General features: G+C 38.0%; 1 protein-coding gene across 1 annotated transcript in view; it reads left to right on the forward strand.

The window, feature by feature from the left end:
- grik3 (glutamate ionotropic receptor kainate type subunit 3) overlaps positions 1 to 17,030 on the forward strand; it is a 149,745-nt gene that overhangs the window by 55,679 nt on the left and 77,036 nt on the right. The window lies entirely within an intron of this gene.

Genomic DNA, 17,030 nt, shown 5'->3' on the forward strand with positions numbered 1-17,030 from the left:
TGAAGCTAAACAGTGGCTTGTGTCTCGAGTGGTTTTGTCAATACTCGACTGAATAGAATGACAAACTGTAAGACACTTAAAAGGACTTGTAAAAATGATCTGCCGAGATGCAGAACGCCGCGTCCTCTCACTTTACACCTTTGATTTACGTCTCTGACCTTATTTTACGGTTAATTATCTCGCAGTTAAATAAACACAGTATACTGAATATTCTCTCATCGTTTACTTGCCGTCATGTCAATCCAAGACTTTCTTTCTCGCATGGAATTCAAAAGGAGATTATTCACGCTGTTCTTTGACACACAACACAATTATAAACAGTAGTGAGCACTTGCCTTTAAGCTCTATAATGTACAAATGAGGTTGTTATTCACTAAAGTCTTGCCCTGTACCGTCAATTACTGTTGCTTGATGCCCAGAGATTATTCCTATGGTTATTTTGTGTGATTGAAGCTTGATGCATGATGTCTCGAGATGTTTCCACCAAAAAAGGGGTAATACTTTATTTAACAGTGTTACACGTTACATGTAGTTACCGTACAAATAACTGTAACTTATGCATAATTACATGCGACACCCCAAAACAAACCCGAACCCTATAGTAAGTACATGTTAAATATTATTACACAGTACTTAAATGCATAATAACACAGACGTGTAACCAAAAAAAGTTTATATCTCACAATTCTGACCTTTTTCTCGCAATTGCAAGTTTGTATCTAACAAGTCAGAATTGTGAGTTATATACTTGGATTAGTGAGGAAAAAAGTCAGAATTGTGAAATAAAAAGTCGCAATTACTTTTTTAATTTGTATTATTCCATGGCAGAAACAAGCTTCCGTAGTGTCTTGATGTGCCACATTTTAAAATGATATTTTGAGAGTTGAATCATGAATATATATGGAGGATAAATACACTAACCACGTTTACAAACAGTGAGAACTGACAAAGAACTGACCAGATAGGGAGATTGTATACACACACACACACACACACACACACACACACACACACACACACACACACACACACACACACACACACACACACACGAGTCAACGAGGAAACTAAACGGGAAACAGGTGAACTCAATCAGTAACTAAGGAAACAAAGAAGACTAGGGCTGCGTCCGAAATTGCATATTCTCTTGAGTAGGTACTTATTGTGAATAAATATTTACTACATGGTCGGCAAAAAAGTATGTTCTTCATAGAACGAGTGTGTGTAATATGAATGTAATCCGGATATACTACATTCACCATGTTGTCATTGTAATGTGACCCACCAGCCTCAGTTGTGTCGCTTCACTGTCATAAATCCTCTCCCGTGGCCTCATGGGATAGTAAAGTGTCCATCGTTTGCACACTTCACAATCTCTCGGAAAGAAGTAGGTAATCTACTCTTTAATGACTACTGTGAATTCGGACATACTTCTTTTGTCAAATACTGTTTTTCGTCTACTACAGTAAATAGTGTGGAAGTAGCCTATGTGATTTCGCATGCAGTAAAAAATTGTCTCCATCCGAGACAAATCCTGCTGAACCTAGACCAACATTTGAATTTTTTGTTCACTAGTTTGACAATATTTTCGACAGCTGATTAATGAACATTGCAATCAAATTTCACCTTCAATGCTATTCTGTCTGAATCAGCAGTTTTGAGACACACTCCTGCAGTGACTTCTACAATAACCATAAAACCAAACACCAATAGGAGCGCAGAACCTGACGACACAATTAGTGAGACGACAAATGTGCTCTACACACACATCGTCTTCGTCTTTTTCAAGAGAAGCCATGATCAAAATTAGCGCCAGAGATTGTTGAGATCCGGATGTGCCACGGATTGTTGACGTCAAACTCATGACGAGTCTTCTTGTGTGTGTCTGTTTTTAACTCGTCTCGACTGCTGTATAAAATACATCTGAGATCCTGCAGTGTGACACGGCTTACAGCGCGGATCATGTTCGTACAGTCTGACTAACAACAGTCATAAAGGAGTATTATAAACCGTACAGCCCGTAGACCCGGCTTTAACTGAGAGGATACACATGAAACTAGAGGCCTGTTGCATGAAGCCGGTTTTAGTTGCTAACCAGGTAAGCTTGAGATTAGTTTGAGCAAACTCAGTTTTTTTGGGCTCAAGATGGTGGATTGAGCAGATTTAATTCTGGGTTAGAGATCGCAGACCAGATCTGGACCAATCAGCTGCGAGCAAAGTGACACATATCTGATCTCTCACTGCAAATGAAAGCAGTTTATAGTGAAAAATGGGTGCAGTGGATCGTCACAAAGTAGCAGAACGCCGTTGCCGTTGCATCAGCAGATTTACAAACCCTGAGCTGAACGTTCACACCGAGCGCTGAACCAGATCTAAACCAGACTCAATGTGTAGGGTTTGTCAACTCTAAAACTCAGAGTTTATTCAACTAGCTTTATGCAACAGGCCTCCATACTCATGAACACAAGACATTACCCCGACAACATCAACTGTTTGTTATTCTTTCATTCTGCTGATTTTATATTGTGTTTTGTCCTATTTGGCGCTTGACAGACATGGTTGTTATGTACATGAGAGCATGTATGAGAGCAGCATGAGTATTCTTCACAAAATCTTCTTTGTGTTCCACAGGGAGAAACAATAAAGTTATGAAGTAAATGATGACAGAAATATTGCCATGTTTGGCCAAACTATGTCTTTAAAATAATCACATAACATTGTGTCCTCGCATTTTATACTTGTGATTTATGTCTCAATTGATTTTAAAATAATTTGTCTTGGAGTAATTAATTTTGTGGAAAAATATTGCCATTTTTCCCTCATTTTTGGCAATGATCCTATTTGTTCCCTACTCACACGTTCATTTGTACACATTTCTCCTTGATGTCATTACAGTTTTTGTAAGATTACTTTGAAAATCTTCAATTGACTTTTGATAGAATGTTTTCCATACAATATATAATCAACAGATGAGTTTATTGGAATATGTGCGACGTCACGTCAGCTTTATTTATATAGCGCTTTATACAATACAGATTGTTTCAAAGCAGCTTCACAGAGATAACAGGAAAATAATGTGTTTGGACTGTTCAGCTGAAGTCCGTTCACTTGTAAAGATCCTCAATTATTAAATTAGTTAATTTCATTAATCAAAAATTATGTTATCGTCCAGCGTCTGTGCAGTCAGATCAGTAATATTGATGAATATAATGTGTAGTTCTACGTCTGTTTAGTTTCCGTGTGTTCTGGTCATTATTAGTCTTCCTGGTTTATCAGTTCCCGCTGTTCTGTTCTGTCTTGATTATTGTCCTGTGTGTATTAGCGGTATCATCTTTGTTTTACGTGGTTGTGTGTTAGTTCAATCTATTGATAGAATCCATCTGGATTTTGATGAATTGATCTGGGAAGTCTATGTTTCCTATATAGATCTGCTGTCTAGTACAAACAAGCGGACGATATACATGTATTTATTTGAGTGGTCAGCAGCCGTGTAATGCGCAGGTGTAGATAATGACCGAGGAAATGACATTGAGATGAATGTGAATGCTAATGGAGATCTCTCCCCGGGGATTATAGACCTTCTTGTTGCACATGAATACACTTTTTCAGCTTTCATAGACATGCATCTGGACTTTCCTTCCCTCATGGCACAGAGTGATGCAATACAGTGTTTATTGTGAATATAGTAACAGCACATGTAGCAGATCACAACTTCAGATGCTTATTGGCTTTATAACATGGTTACATCATAATAAAATATTGGTAACACTTCACAATAAGGTTCATTAGCTAACTTTAGTTAACTACCTTAGTTAACATTTACTAAGGATGAACAATACTTCTACAGCATTTATTAATCTTATAATAATTTCAATATTTACTAATGCGTTATTAAAATCAAAAGGTTGTATTTGTTAACATTAGTTAATGCACTGTGAGCTAACATGAACAAACAATGAACAGCTGTATTTTTATTAACTAACATTAACAAAAATGTATAAATATAGTAACAAATGTATTGCTAATCGTTAGTTTGTGTTAGTTAATATATTAACTAATGAACCTTATTGTAAAGTGTTACCAAAATGTTATTATAAAAAGCAAATGTCCTTGCTCTAGTCTAACTCAGGTTAATATCGGCTTCTGTTGCACACATACCAGATGAACAGGCATTTATTGTTACTATATGCAACCCTGGACCACAAAACCAGTCACATGGGTCTTTTTATTATTATTTAGATTTATACACCACCTCAAAGCTGAATAAATAAGCTTTCCATTGATGTATGGTTGTTAGGATAGGACAATATTTGGCCGAGACACAACTATAGAAAATCTGGAATCTGAGGGAGCAAAAAAATCGAAACATTGAGAAAATCTCCTTTTAAGTTGTGCATTTATGTTCACGATTGTGCTGCATTCACTCACACAAATACATGTTTTATATATTTACGGTAGGAAATTTACTAAATATCTTCATGGAACATGATCTTTACTTAATATCCTAATTATTTTTGGCATAAAAGAAAAATCTATAATTTTGACCCATACAATGTATTGTTGGTTATTGCCACAAATAAACATGTGCGACTCGTGCCTGGATTTAGCATGACCAATCCGTGTGAATGTATGATGGGAAATGTCCTCCCGGCTCCGTGACGAGAGTGTTGAGCTCAAACATGGTGATGTACATAAAGTGTCTGCTAATGAAAAAGTCTGGCTTCCGTCCCGCTGGGCTCTACCTTCCCTGTGTCAGCTGATGTATGGACGCCAGGGTCCCGATTCTGCTCGCGGTTCATTCTCTCTCTGTGTGTGTGTTTTGGGTCCATTATGTTTTTGGCCGGCACCCTTCATTGTTCTGCAGAGTTTGGCAGAGGTTAGCTGGCACTGTGTGACCAGGCCGTCTGGCACCGGAGTGAACCACCTGCATTCAACAATAGTGTTATTCTCCTGATACTGAAGCTGCTGTTTAATATCAGAGGTGGATTCACTTCTGCACTCATATAACAGACACATATCTTTCTACACTCATATTTACTCTTTCATGTTTGAAAAGAGTGTTCATTTTTTGGGCTTTTCTTTAATATAGTCTTTAGTCCTGTGTCAAATAAAAAATACTTATTCTTCATTAGTCAACTACATGTCTGGCGCTTTAGTCAATGCAAACGTACACATGCTGCATAATTACTAAACTGATAATAGTGATAATTTTTGATTTGAGAAATGTATTTTTTACATTTCATCAGAATTATTGCACTTTCACCTATAAGCACAAATCAAGAAAATGTCAAACACACCTGCAGGATTTCATCTGACGGTACTCCAGATGAAATAAGTTCTAATTTATATGAATTATAAGTTATATCTGTTCCGTGAGAGCCACGGTACCGCGGAACGACCTCTATATCTATAGATGCAAAAAGTTTATGCAAATTGTCAGACATCCATGAGTGCATGTTCACAGAGGAAAACCACTGAAAAACATGCTGCTCATTCTCCCGATACTCAACAACGACAAAACGCCCACTGTTTATTGTAAACGCCCACTGCTGTGATTGGCTGCTGTGACACTTCAGTGTAAACGCCCACTGCTGTGATTGGCTGCTGTGACACTTCAGTGTAAACGCCCACTGCTGTGATTGGCTGCTGTGACACTTCAGTGTAAACGCCCACTGCTGTGATTGGCTGCTGTGAGACTTCATTGTAAACGCCCACTGCTGTGATTGGCTGCTGTGACACTTCAGTGTAAACGCCCACTGCTGTGATTGGCTGCTGTGACACTTCAGTGTAAACGCCCACTGCTGTGATTGGCTGCTGTGAGACTTCATTGTAAACGCCCACTGCTGTGATTGGCTGCTGTGACACTTCAGTGTAAACGCCCACTGCTGTGATTGGCTGCTGTGACACTTCAGTGTAAACGCCCACTGCTGTGATTGGCTGCTGTGACACTTCAGTGTAAACGCCCACTGCTGTGATTGGCTGCTGTGAGACTTCATTGTAAACGCCCACTGCTGTGATTGGCTGCTGTGACACTTCAGTGTAAACGCCCACTGCTGTGATTGGCTGCTGTGACACTTCAGTGTAAACGCCCACTGCTGTGATTGGCTGCTGTGAGACTTCATTGTAAACGCCCACTGCTGTGATTGGCTGCTGTGACACTTCAGTGTAAACGCCCACTGCTGTGATTGGCTGCTGTGACACTTCAGTGTAAACGCCCACTGCTGTGATTGGCTGCTGTGAGACTTCATTGTAAACGCCCACTGCTGTGATTGGCTGCTGTGACACTTCAGTGTAAACGCCCACTGCTGTGATTGGCTGCTGTGACACTTCAGTGTAAACGCCCACTGCTGTGATTGGCTGCTGTGAGACTTCATTGTAAACGCCCACTGCTGTGATTGGCTGCTGTGACACTTCAGTGTAAATGCCCACTGCTGTGATTGGCTGCTGTGACACTTCAGTGTAAACGCCCACTGCTGTGATTGGCTGCAGTGAGACTTCAGTGTAAACGCCCACTGCTGTGATTGGCTGCTGTGAGACTTCATTGTAAACGCCCACTGCTGTGATTGGCTGCTGTGAGACTTCAGTGTAAACGCCCACTGCTGTGATTAAATGCTGTGAGACTTCATTGTAAACGCCCACTGCTGTGATTGGCTGCTGTGAGACTTCATTGTAAACGCCCACTGCTGTGATTGGCTGCTGTGAGACTTCAGTGTAAACGCCCACTGCTGTGATTGGCTGCTGTGACACTTCATTGTAAACGCCCACTGCTGTGATTGGCTGCTGTGAGACTTCATTGTAAACGCCCACTGCTGTGATTGGCTGCTGTGAGACTTCATTGTAAACGCCCACTGCTGTGATTGGCTGCTGTGAGACTTCAGTGTAAACGCCCACTGCTGTGATTAAATGCTGTGAGACTTCATTGTAAACGCCCACTGCTGTGATTGGCTGCTGTGACACTTCATTGTAAACGCCCACTGCTGTGATTGGCTGCTGTGAGACTTCATTGTAAACGCCCACTGCTGTGATTGGCTGCTGTGAGACTTCAGTGTAAACGCCCACTGCTGTGATTGGCTGCTGTGCGACTTCATTGTAAACGCCCACTGCTGTCATTGGCTGCTGTGAGACTTCATTGTAAACGCCCACTGCTGTGATTGGCTGCTGTGACACTTCATTGTAAACGCCCACTTCTGTGTTTGGCTGCTATGAGACTTCATTGTAAATGCCCACTGCTGTGATTGGCTGCTGTGAGACTTCATTGTAAAGCCCACTGCTGTGATTGGCTGCTGTGAGACTTCAGTGTAAAAACCCACGACTGTGATTGGCTGCTGTGAGACTTCAGTGTAAATGCCCATTGCTGTGATTGGCTGCTGTGAGACTTCAATGTAAATGCCCACTGCTGTGATTGGCTGCTGTGAGACTTCATTGTAAACGCCCACTGCTGTGGTTGGCTGCTGTGAGACTTCATTGTAAATGCCCACTGCTGTGATTGGCTGCTGTGAGACTTCATTGTAAACGCCCACTGCTGTGATTGGCTGCTGTGAGACTTCATTGTAAACGCCCACTGCTGTGATTGGCTGCTGTGCGACTTCATTGTAAACGCCCACTGCTGTGATTGGCTGCTGTGAGACTTCAGTGTAAAAACCCACGACTGTGATTGGCTGCTGTGAGACTTCAGTGTAAATGCCCACTGCTGTGATTGGCTGCTGTGAGACTTCAATGTAAATGACCACTGCTGTGATTGGCTGCTGTGAGACTTCAATGTAAATGCCCACTGCTGTGATTGGCTGCTATGAGACTTCAATGTATACCCCCACTGCTGTGATTGGCTGACATCTTTGCATATGAAATAGCTAGTATTACATGCGGATCTCTTTCAAAAACTTTAAAGGGGTCATGACATGAGAAACCAAGTTTGCCTTGATCTTTTGGTATATAAGAGGTCTTTGTACCATTAAAATGTCCTGCAAGTTTCATAGCTTAAGACGTCCTCCCCATTATAAACGAATCATTTATTTAATCAAGCTCGAAATACAGCTCGTTCTGGATCCATGGTAAGAAGTGACGTCACGGGACGAAGTGACGTAGCCGCGTTTGCATATAGACCGCCTCCAGCACAAGACAACTACGCTTAAAGCGCAAGACAACTACGCTCATTTCGTATCTTTGTCGCGCCCGCGCGCTGCGCGCCTCACAAGTGTTCAGTCGTTAACACTGAACTCTTAAAGGGGAAACACCCCCAAAACAGACTGTTTGAATCAGAGGATGAGAAACAGGGCGGGAAAAGGTCATAAATCACTACATTTTAAAAGTTTTTTGTAAAAAAAAACTATAGTAATACTATATTTGCACCTAAGGGAACATAATAATAAAATAAAAAAACCCATGTCATGACCCCTTTAAGCACGTTTTTACTATTAATCAAGGTTAGCGAATCATGTAAAGTGTTGATTATAGTATTTTATTTAGATCTATAGAATTATATTTAGATTGTGGCATGAAAGGTTGCAGTTATGAGCATTGCAGCCGACATGTTGAGCGCATGAATGCAGTGATCTCATCTTTGCAACTTGATTTCTGCACACTAATGAATGTTTTCATCATAACAGTGCAAACACAATGTAAAAAAGAGATTTGTTGAGTTTTGGCGAGAGTCCAGAACTTAGTCAATGATAAAACACGCACTGTTTGATTGACAGCTCCAGTGATCGTTAAGGGAGGCTTCTTTGACCGCTTTCTCTATATAATTTAATCACAGTTTAAATAACAGATAAACCCTATTAAGAGAAACAATGTGACGTTGACTCTTTAGTCAGTGGTTTGATTTACTGACACACATCTGACTGTACATGAATCATTACTTCAGAAATCACTGTTCACAGATCAGGCATTAGAATTAATAGTTACTTGCATGTTGTGGCATTACTGTCGAGTCGATACCGTAAAAGTCTGTTCAGAAAGCCTGCGCCGAAATTGCGACTGATTTAACAAAGAATCTACAGTGAAATGTTCCTCATACAAATAAATAATGCTCAGCTTAGACACATTGTTGAAAATAAATAACCACATCCCTTGCATTAGGATCATTTGGAAGGTAATGTTATGTATTTGATTCCAGTGATCCTGTATGGCTCTTCTCTCCAATCTCACTAACACACCAGTGGGCGGGGCTAACGTTGCGATGATGAAGGTGTAGATCTTCTTCTGTAGAGGCGGTCTTTCACATAGACACATTACACAACGAGTCGTTCGCTGGGCTTGGTTACAATACACGTTGTTTTTGGACTAATAAGCAAGTTTTCAGTTCTTATAATATGATGACCTCTTATATGTCAAAAGCTCAAGGAAAATATGAGTTCTCAGTTCATGACCGCTTTAGAGTCTTTTAAAAAAACAGATTAACATTTCCACTGGTATTGTCTATGAAAAAATAGATCCTTTTCAGTGACCCTTTGTGACAATCTGCCCTAGTGGGATTTATTTACACTGAACTTGGTAAAGCCTCACAAAATAAAGCCTCACAAACAAAATTCATTATTTGATTTTTTCATGCATATTTAAGGAAAAATGCTCCAATGTTCAAATATTTTATTTTCTGCTCACCAAGGCTGCATTTATCAGATCAAAAATGTAGTAAAATTGTGAAATATTATGTAAAACTGCTGTTTTATGTGAATATACAGTAAAGTGTCATTTATATCCTGTGATCAAAGCTGAATTTTCAGCATCATTACTCCAGTCTTCAGTGTCACATGATCCTTCAGAAAATACTGTACACTCTAAAAAATGCTGGGTTGTTTCAACCCAATTTTAGGTCAAATATGGACAAACCCAAACGCTGGGTTAAAAATGTAATTAAAAAAATTTAACCCAACGGCTGGGTTTGTACATATTTGACCCAAAATTGGGTTGAAACAACCCAGTATTTTTTAGAGTGTAATATGATCTGATGCTCAAGAAACATTTATGATTATTATCAATATTGGAAACAGTTGTGCTGCTTCAGATTTTTATGGAAACCGTTATACATTTTTTTCCAGGATTTTTTTATGAATACAAAGCTTAAAAAAATACATTTAATTTAAATTTGTAACATTTGATGTCATGTTTGATCAATTTAATTGAACCCTGCTTTAAGTATCAATTTCTTATATATATATATAATATATATATATATATATATATATATATATATATATGTATATTATATATAGCCTATTATTAAAATATTATAAAATAAAATAAAATCTTAACAATCCCACGCTTTTGAAAGGTAGTGTGGAATAAAGCATGAAAGAAATAATGTGCTGCATGTTATCTTTCTTATACTGTATGCCATTTGATCAAGAAACAATGCTTCTAAATAGGCCTATAAGATAAAACATATTTTTACTGATATAAATATAACAACTTGACCCTGGCAAATACAAACACAGTTTAACCTTTTGGCTAAAATCTTCATAATATAATGGACACATTGTTGACACTTGTCTTAATGTGTGCGGTTGTGCTTTTATGGCGTTCACCTGTTTTTTAACATCAAACATTTTAAAATTCATCATGACTTTAATATAAATAACAGGTTTCATACAAACATACACAGCCAATGTAGGAGAAAACATTGTGGGGTGAACATTATATGTGTTTTTAGTTTGATGTCCTTGTGTTTGTCATCCTGTCAAATGTATAATGTAACAGTGCAATGTTTCAGAAAACCCCCAGCAAGGCTGGAGATATGAGAGGCAGGAGAGACACACAAAAGCAGTGTGCGAGAGAGAGGAACAGAGCGAGCGCTGTGATAAATTGCAGAAGCGGGAAAACGAGTCACTTGAGCATAAAATTAGATTTTACAAATGTGTTGTTACCTGACAGTTATTTGACAGAGAAGATATGGCGACATTGGAACGTATATGAATATTGCTAATCATACAGAGTAAATGAGAGGTTGGGGGTTTTGATGGTGAACGAGGGAACGAATCTTAATTCCTCCTCTTTATCACTGAAGACTTACACTGGAGCTTGATTGGCTGCTGGCATTTATATGCTAATTTGAAATGCTCTGTAAGAGAAGAAAAACTAAATGTTCTTCAGATAACCGATAGATGAAGCCGTGAAATGTAAAAAAATGGGTTGATTTTTGTTGGTTATGTATAATTTGATCATTAATAGTGTGACTTGTTATATTTATTTATTTATTAATAATTAAGTTAAGCCTCAGCTGCCATAAAGGCAAACTCTTTGTTTTTGGTCTACATGCAATTACCTAATATATTATCTTAAAGGCCGTGTTGCAGGGTAAATTTTTCAACGAATTTGTGCAATTTGCTTGTTGGTAATGAACATTTAAACTGTTATCCATTGTATTTTATGTTGTCGGGTATCACAAAACGGAATATAATACGAAAAAGTAGGTACTATCTTACATCGGCAACGATTCTCCTTTCCGCCACAATGCATTCCATGACGTCACCTTGGGGAGAGAGTTTACTAAAGCCCGCCGTGAGAGCGTTGAGAGCGACTAGAGAGACGAGTAGTAGACGAGAGTATTCAGATTATAGAACATGATTGTCTAACACATCTCTAGTCACCTATAACTGTTTAAGTTGGTTCATAAGACTTCGTGAAAAAAGTAAACAAACAATTAACATACTCGTGCGTGCTGGCTTGAAGGGGACATTGATCCTACCTGAAAAAAAACAACGTTAATACCAAAAACGTAAAAAACTGGTATTTAAGACCATTTTTGAGACATTTTAAAAATGATATACATATCTTGAGTGATTTATGTATCCATTAATCGACAGTGGTGGTTAACCTGCAACATGGGCTTTAAATCATCTTCATTTCGGGCTTTGCTCACATATGTATATATGCAATTAATTGGGATTATTTAATAAGCATATCATGTAATTTGATTAATTAATTTAGCCTAATTGATGGACAGGCATACATTTATTTTCATGAAATACGGTATAAAGGAACTCACAGTCCATTTCTTTTCATGCATGTATGTTTGATATTTATTTTTGTTAAGATGATAATTTCAAGTTTTTACTTAGTTTTTACTTAGTATGTTCTCCAAAAACACAAATGCAAGATGCAATAAAAAAAGGCTTTATTCAAACACAAGCGGAACAGATTTGAGTGGAAGTCATACATAAAGTCATTAATAAATCAAGTCAGAAACTCATAAAGAATGTTTCATGTCAAATGTTTGGCGAGGATGAAGGTGTAAAATGAGGAAAATGGGTAAACAACATAGAAAGAAAGCTAAGATTAAAAATGAAAAACAATGGGCAAGAGATAATCGTTAGTTTGCCAGTAATATCCCAACCAAAGTCCAGAAGAGAAAAGCAATTGATAAATGAGAGTCTATCAACGCTAATAAGCAGTCTTTCTCTCATCCTTTTCTTCCAGAGCTTTTTATTGTATTTGTAAGAAAAGCACGAGTCAGTCAGATTGAGTTTAAGCACTACTGTAGATCACGTCTCTTCCTCGTTCACTGGAGACGGACAGCGAGTTCTCCTCTTGTTTTCCGTGGGGAATAGACAGATGGAATGGGATAACAGGGCAATACAGCGTCCCTTAATTGGTCAGTGTTGTGCACAATGCTGGTTGCTTGCCGTAATTGTTTATTGCGGGCCATTGTCTCCGGCATTGTGTGTCAGTGTGAGTGGTTCAGTTATTCACAGGCATGCTGGGAAACCGACCAGGAGAGCCGGGCTCCCTCTAGAACAGCTCAGACATTCATACACAACATAATGATATTGTCTCATTGTTGGGCTTTTGGCTGAGCGTTGCTTGGCTGTGTGGGCTGTGCATGCAAGCCTTCAGACCGGGACAGTATATTTGGGTACACGGCACCGGTTGACCCGTCAGTTGACCCGCCGCTGTAAAGTTGCCTCGTGTGTTAATGTTTTTTTTTGTGATTCTTGTTGTTGTTGTTTTGCAGCAATAGCTGGAGTCTTAGTATTATAAAACACCATACAGTACACAAGGACAAAATACACTTTGTGTCTATATATACTTATACTATAACTAATTGCAGATAATAGTAATGAAATAAAAGGCCACTTGAGTAGCTTTGTTTTAATATGTAATGCTTTAAAAAGGACACTTATTTGGATGTGTTCACTAGCATATTACGTACATGCAAAGTGCTTGAAAATGTGTATATCATTTTATATAATTATAATTCTATCCTTAGTGGGTCACTCAATTTTACTTTTAAAGTTTTTTTTTTTTTTTTTTCTTCTAAATTGCAACTTCATTGTTACAAACTAGACATGCAAGTTTCAATAGAAATTACATGACATATATTTATATATTTAACACTTTTATATTGATATCATGCCTGGCAGTACATAACTGTAACCTTATTTCAGAGATAATAGAAATACTTCTGAAATTACAAATAAAGATGTACTTCTGTGGGTCAAAAAGCACTCTCAAGTTCTCAATTATTGCATTTAATTTTAATTTAAACTAAAATACGTTTTCAATTAATTGTAATTACCATGCAATTAAATGTCTGAAAACATTGCATTCATGTTTATTATTTTACAGTATATTATTTCTGTATACGTACTGTTTTTAAAAGTGTGCTAAACTAAGACGTTTGTTTATTTTTGACCTTTTTAATGAAACCTGAGATATTTCTGTCTCCATTTATACTTCAAAAAGACATCATGACAATAATCGGTAACACTTTACTAAAAGCCTCCATTTATAATGCATTATAGAAGTATTTTAAATGCATTAATTATGCCTTGCAATACACCTTAAAATGCATTGTATAGTCTCATGAATAATTGTAACATACATAATAACACTTATTCACTTGTAGAAAGCATAATGCATTAATACATGACAAACAAACAATTGCAGCTATAACAAGGAATCTGGAAAATTATAGTGCATTTGAACTTTGGTTACAATCATTTATGAAAAGATATAATGCATTCTAATGAATTTTATGAAAGCCTTTATAATGCAATATACATAAAGGCTTTAAGTAAACTATACCCAATAATCCATGAATCAAGCGGTTTAATCCAAGTCTTCTGAAAAGACATGATCGCTTTATATGATAAATATATCTAATTTAGGCTTTCATTCACATATCAACGCACATGCAAGCACACTTTAGCTTTCCTTTACTATTAAATGGATTAAATTGGTTACACCGCTCAAATCATATGGATTACTTTTACAATGTCTTGAAGCGTCAAAGTTTAGCTGGAATGAGCTTTCAATGTATGGACAGAAATATTACAAATATCCTCATTTGTGTTTGGAAGATTTGATCGAATCATTGTATTCTCTTCATTATTTCAGGGATTGTTACTTTAAGAAGCGGTGTGTTGTAAAGCGGTGTGCTGGCATCAGTATTAGTAAAGCTAGCAGCTGTAATGAGCACATGTTTCTCTATCAGGATAAAACCCTGGAGATTAATTAGGCCGTCTTTGTAAAGCTGTTTCAAAACTGGAAACGAGTTAATCGCAACTTAAACTGACTGATGTTAGAGAGAGATGTGCAAGAAATCTCAGATCAAAAGTTACAGCTCAATTTACATTGGGCCTTTAGCGCACAGAGCCGTAAATATCCTGCGCCATTAATGTGTCCCATCTCTTTATCCGTAGACATCCTCCTGATCGGAAGCAGCGTCTGACGGAGAAGTCGCAAGCGTTTTGCTTTATGGCTTGTATATCTGGAAATAAAGGCATTTATTGCACAGCTACACGCGGGGCGTTTTCTCCTCGCAGCAGCTGATCTCCCCGTTTTATTAAATCTGTTTTAGTGCTTCCGAGCAATGCACATTTTATCCTCTTAATAGTCAAATTAGTATATACTCCAGCAATTACTTAATGTACTCTAATGAGATTTCCCCACAAACCGGCAGGATTCATTTATTTTAATGCGTCGGGCTCTTTCCAGGGAGTTTATGCATCATGTGCCTTCAGAAGTCAAGCAGCGGCGGAGTCATAAATAGTGTGTGTGTGTGTGTGTGTGTGTGTGTGTGTGTGTGTGTGTGTGTGTCGATGGATGCTGATCTCGCTCTTAAACTCGTCTCCATGTTCAGGGTTGCTCTTGACCTGTGCTGAGGTCTGACTCAAGAACTCTTCAATATTCATGTGTTTATGGATCTACATGCTACGGACTCTAAAGACAGGATTGGAAATATTAAAAAGGAATGTTAAAAAAGCCCAAGGGTTATTCTGTGTTTGGCACAGCGTTCGTCTGGTCTCCAGTTCAGCAGGGTTGGTGTGCCATTACTATTTTTTGCAGGGAAAACTGTTTGACGTGTTATACAGTATAAGATTAACATAGCATGGAAATTCTGGAGATTTGATAGTTTAAAGTACAGCGCTGTAACTCCTTCACTACCGTAGTACGATGTGTCGTTGAAGATATCCACTAGCTAGTCACGACTTTTTCCTGAAACTATATTGTCGCAAATTGGTCGTTCAACCACGTTGGGTAATGATGTCACGCAGGTGGTGGAGTAATAACTACTTTTAATGAATCTGTCTGTGATCGAATTAATGCTAGATGTTTTGATATAAATTACAGACATGGCATCTGAGGACTATTTCTAATTTTTCTCAGTTATTTTGCTTTATTTCCTGATTCAGTCATACACTCTAAAAACTGCTGGGTTGTTTTAACCCAATTTTGGGTCAAATATGGACAAACCCAAACGTTGGATCAAAAATGCAATTAAAAAATTTAACCCAATGGCTGGGTTTGTCCATATTTGACCCAAAATTGGGTTAAAACAACCCAGCATTTTTTGTTCTTACACACTAGAGCTCGTTCACACATGCACACTCTTCTAAAACAACGCTTTAAATCTCTTGACAAACTAAAATATGTAAATAACAATGTATTCTAAATAAAAGATACAGATTGTACTGAATGTCAGCTTGCTTATTTTGCTCAAGATGAGGATGTATTGAGTCCACATGTCATGCAAACTAGAAACTCTGCTTCTAACCACCGGTCGAGATCTGTCGCTTGAACACACAACTCTGCGACGCGATTTGCGAATGTTCGTCAGAACAATGGTTTCGGGAAACACATTCCTGGTTGTGAATGTAAAAGGTCTGGAAAGTTTTAAAGAGTTTTTGTCTCCTAAAATAAAAGAAGTGATTCTTTACTTCATGAAACGAGTCGTCAGTTATTCCAGTCTCACTTCTGCTGAATCTGTGTAGGTGTGTTACTAATTTGCATAATGCCAGCCTGTGATCCTGATTGGCTGAACAGCGTCTTTTTGCTCTGCAATCAAACACTGTAGTTGTGGATGAGACTGGAAGCGTTTTCCGAGCTGAGAAAGCAAACACACTTTGATGCACTTCCAAAGGATGAGACTCGTGATACAGTAAAACCCACGCCATCGTTACTGTGCGTATCACTGTGTATCAGGAAGAGCTGAGAGACAGATATGATAATGAGCGTTTGGTTTGTGTGTGTTTGACCAATCACAGCAGACTGGGCCATCTGACCAATCAGAGCAGAGCAGCTCTCAGAGAGGCGGGGTTTAGAGAGACTGAATCCTTGATCTAACCGTTTCAGACACTGTGAGAAAACAGCTGATGGATATTATGACAAAAGTAAAGTTTTTTTTATTTTTTATTTGGATGCATGAAAACCTTATGAGGAGTCTTTAACACTGCATAGATGCACTTTAACAAATGAATGAATGAATGAATGAATGAATGAATGAATGAATGAATACTGCATGTTGACACTAATGTCATGCTCAAGATTTGTAACCCTTTTATCAAAGGTGTTGTAAGAAAAATGACTTACAAATGTTTATTTTCATTTTTGTTGGAAAAATCAATGTATAAATATAAACCAATATTTTGTCTCAAATACATTAATGGCCGATCAGTATTTTCTGAAGAGTGTGCACCGCCTTTCCCTGGCTATTTACTGAAAAAGTAAAACAGTAAAAAAGTTTCCAGTTGGAGATCCAGACGCTATTATGTACCTTATTTGTAGAAAGTGCTAAAAATATTTTAAATCCC

The sequence above is a fragment of the Phoxinus phoxinus genome (assembly GCF_949152265.1).
Source record: "Phoxinus phoxinus genome assembly, chromosome: 10".
Lineage (NCBI taxonomy): Eukaryota > Metazoa > Chordata > Actinopteri > Cypriniformes > Leuciscidae > Phoxinus > Phoxinus phoxinus.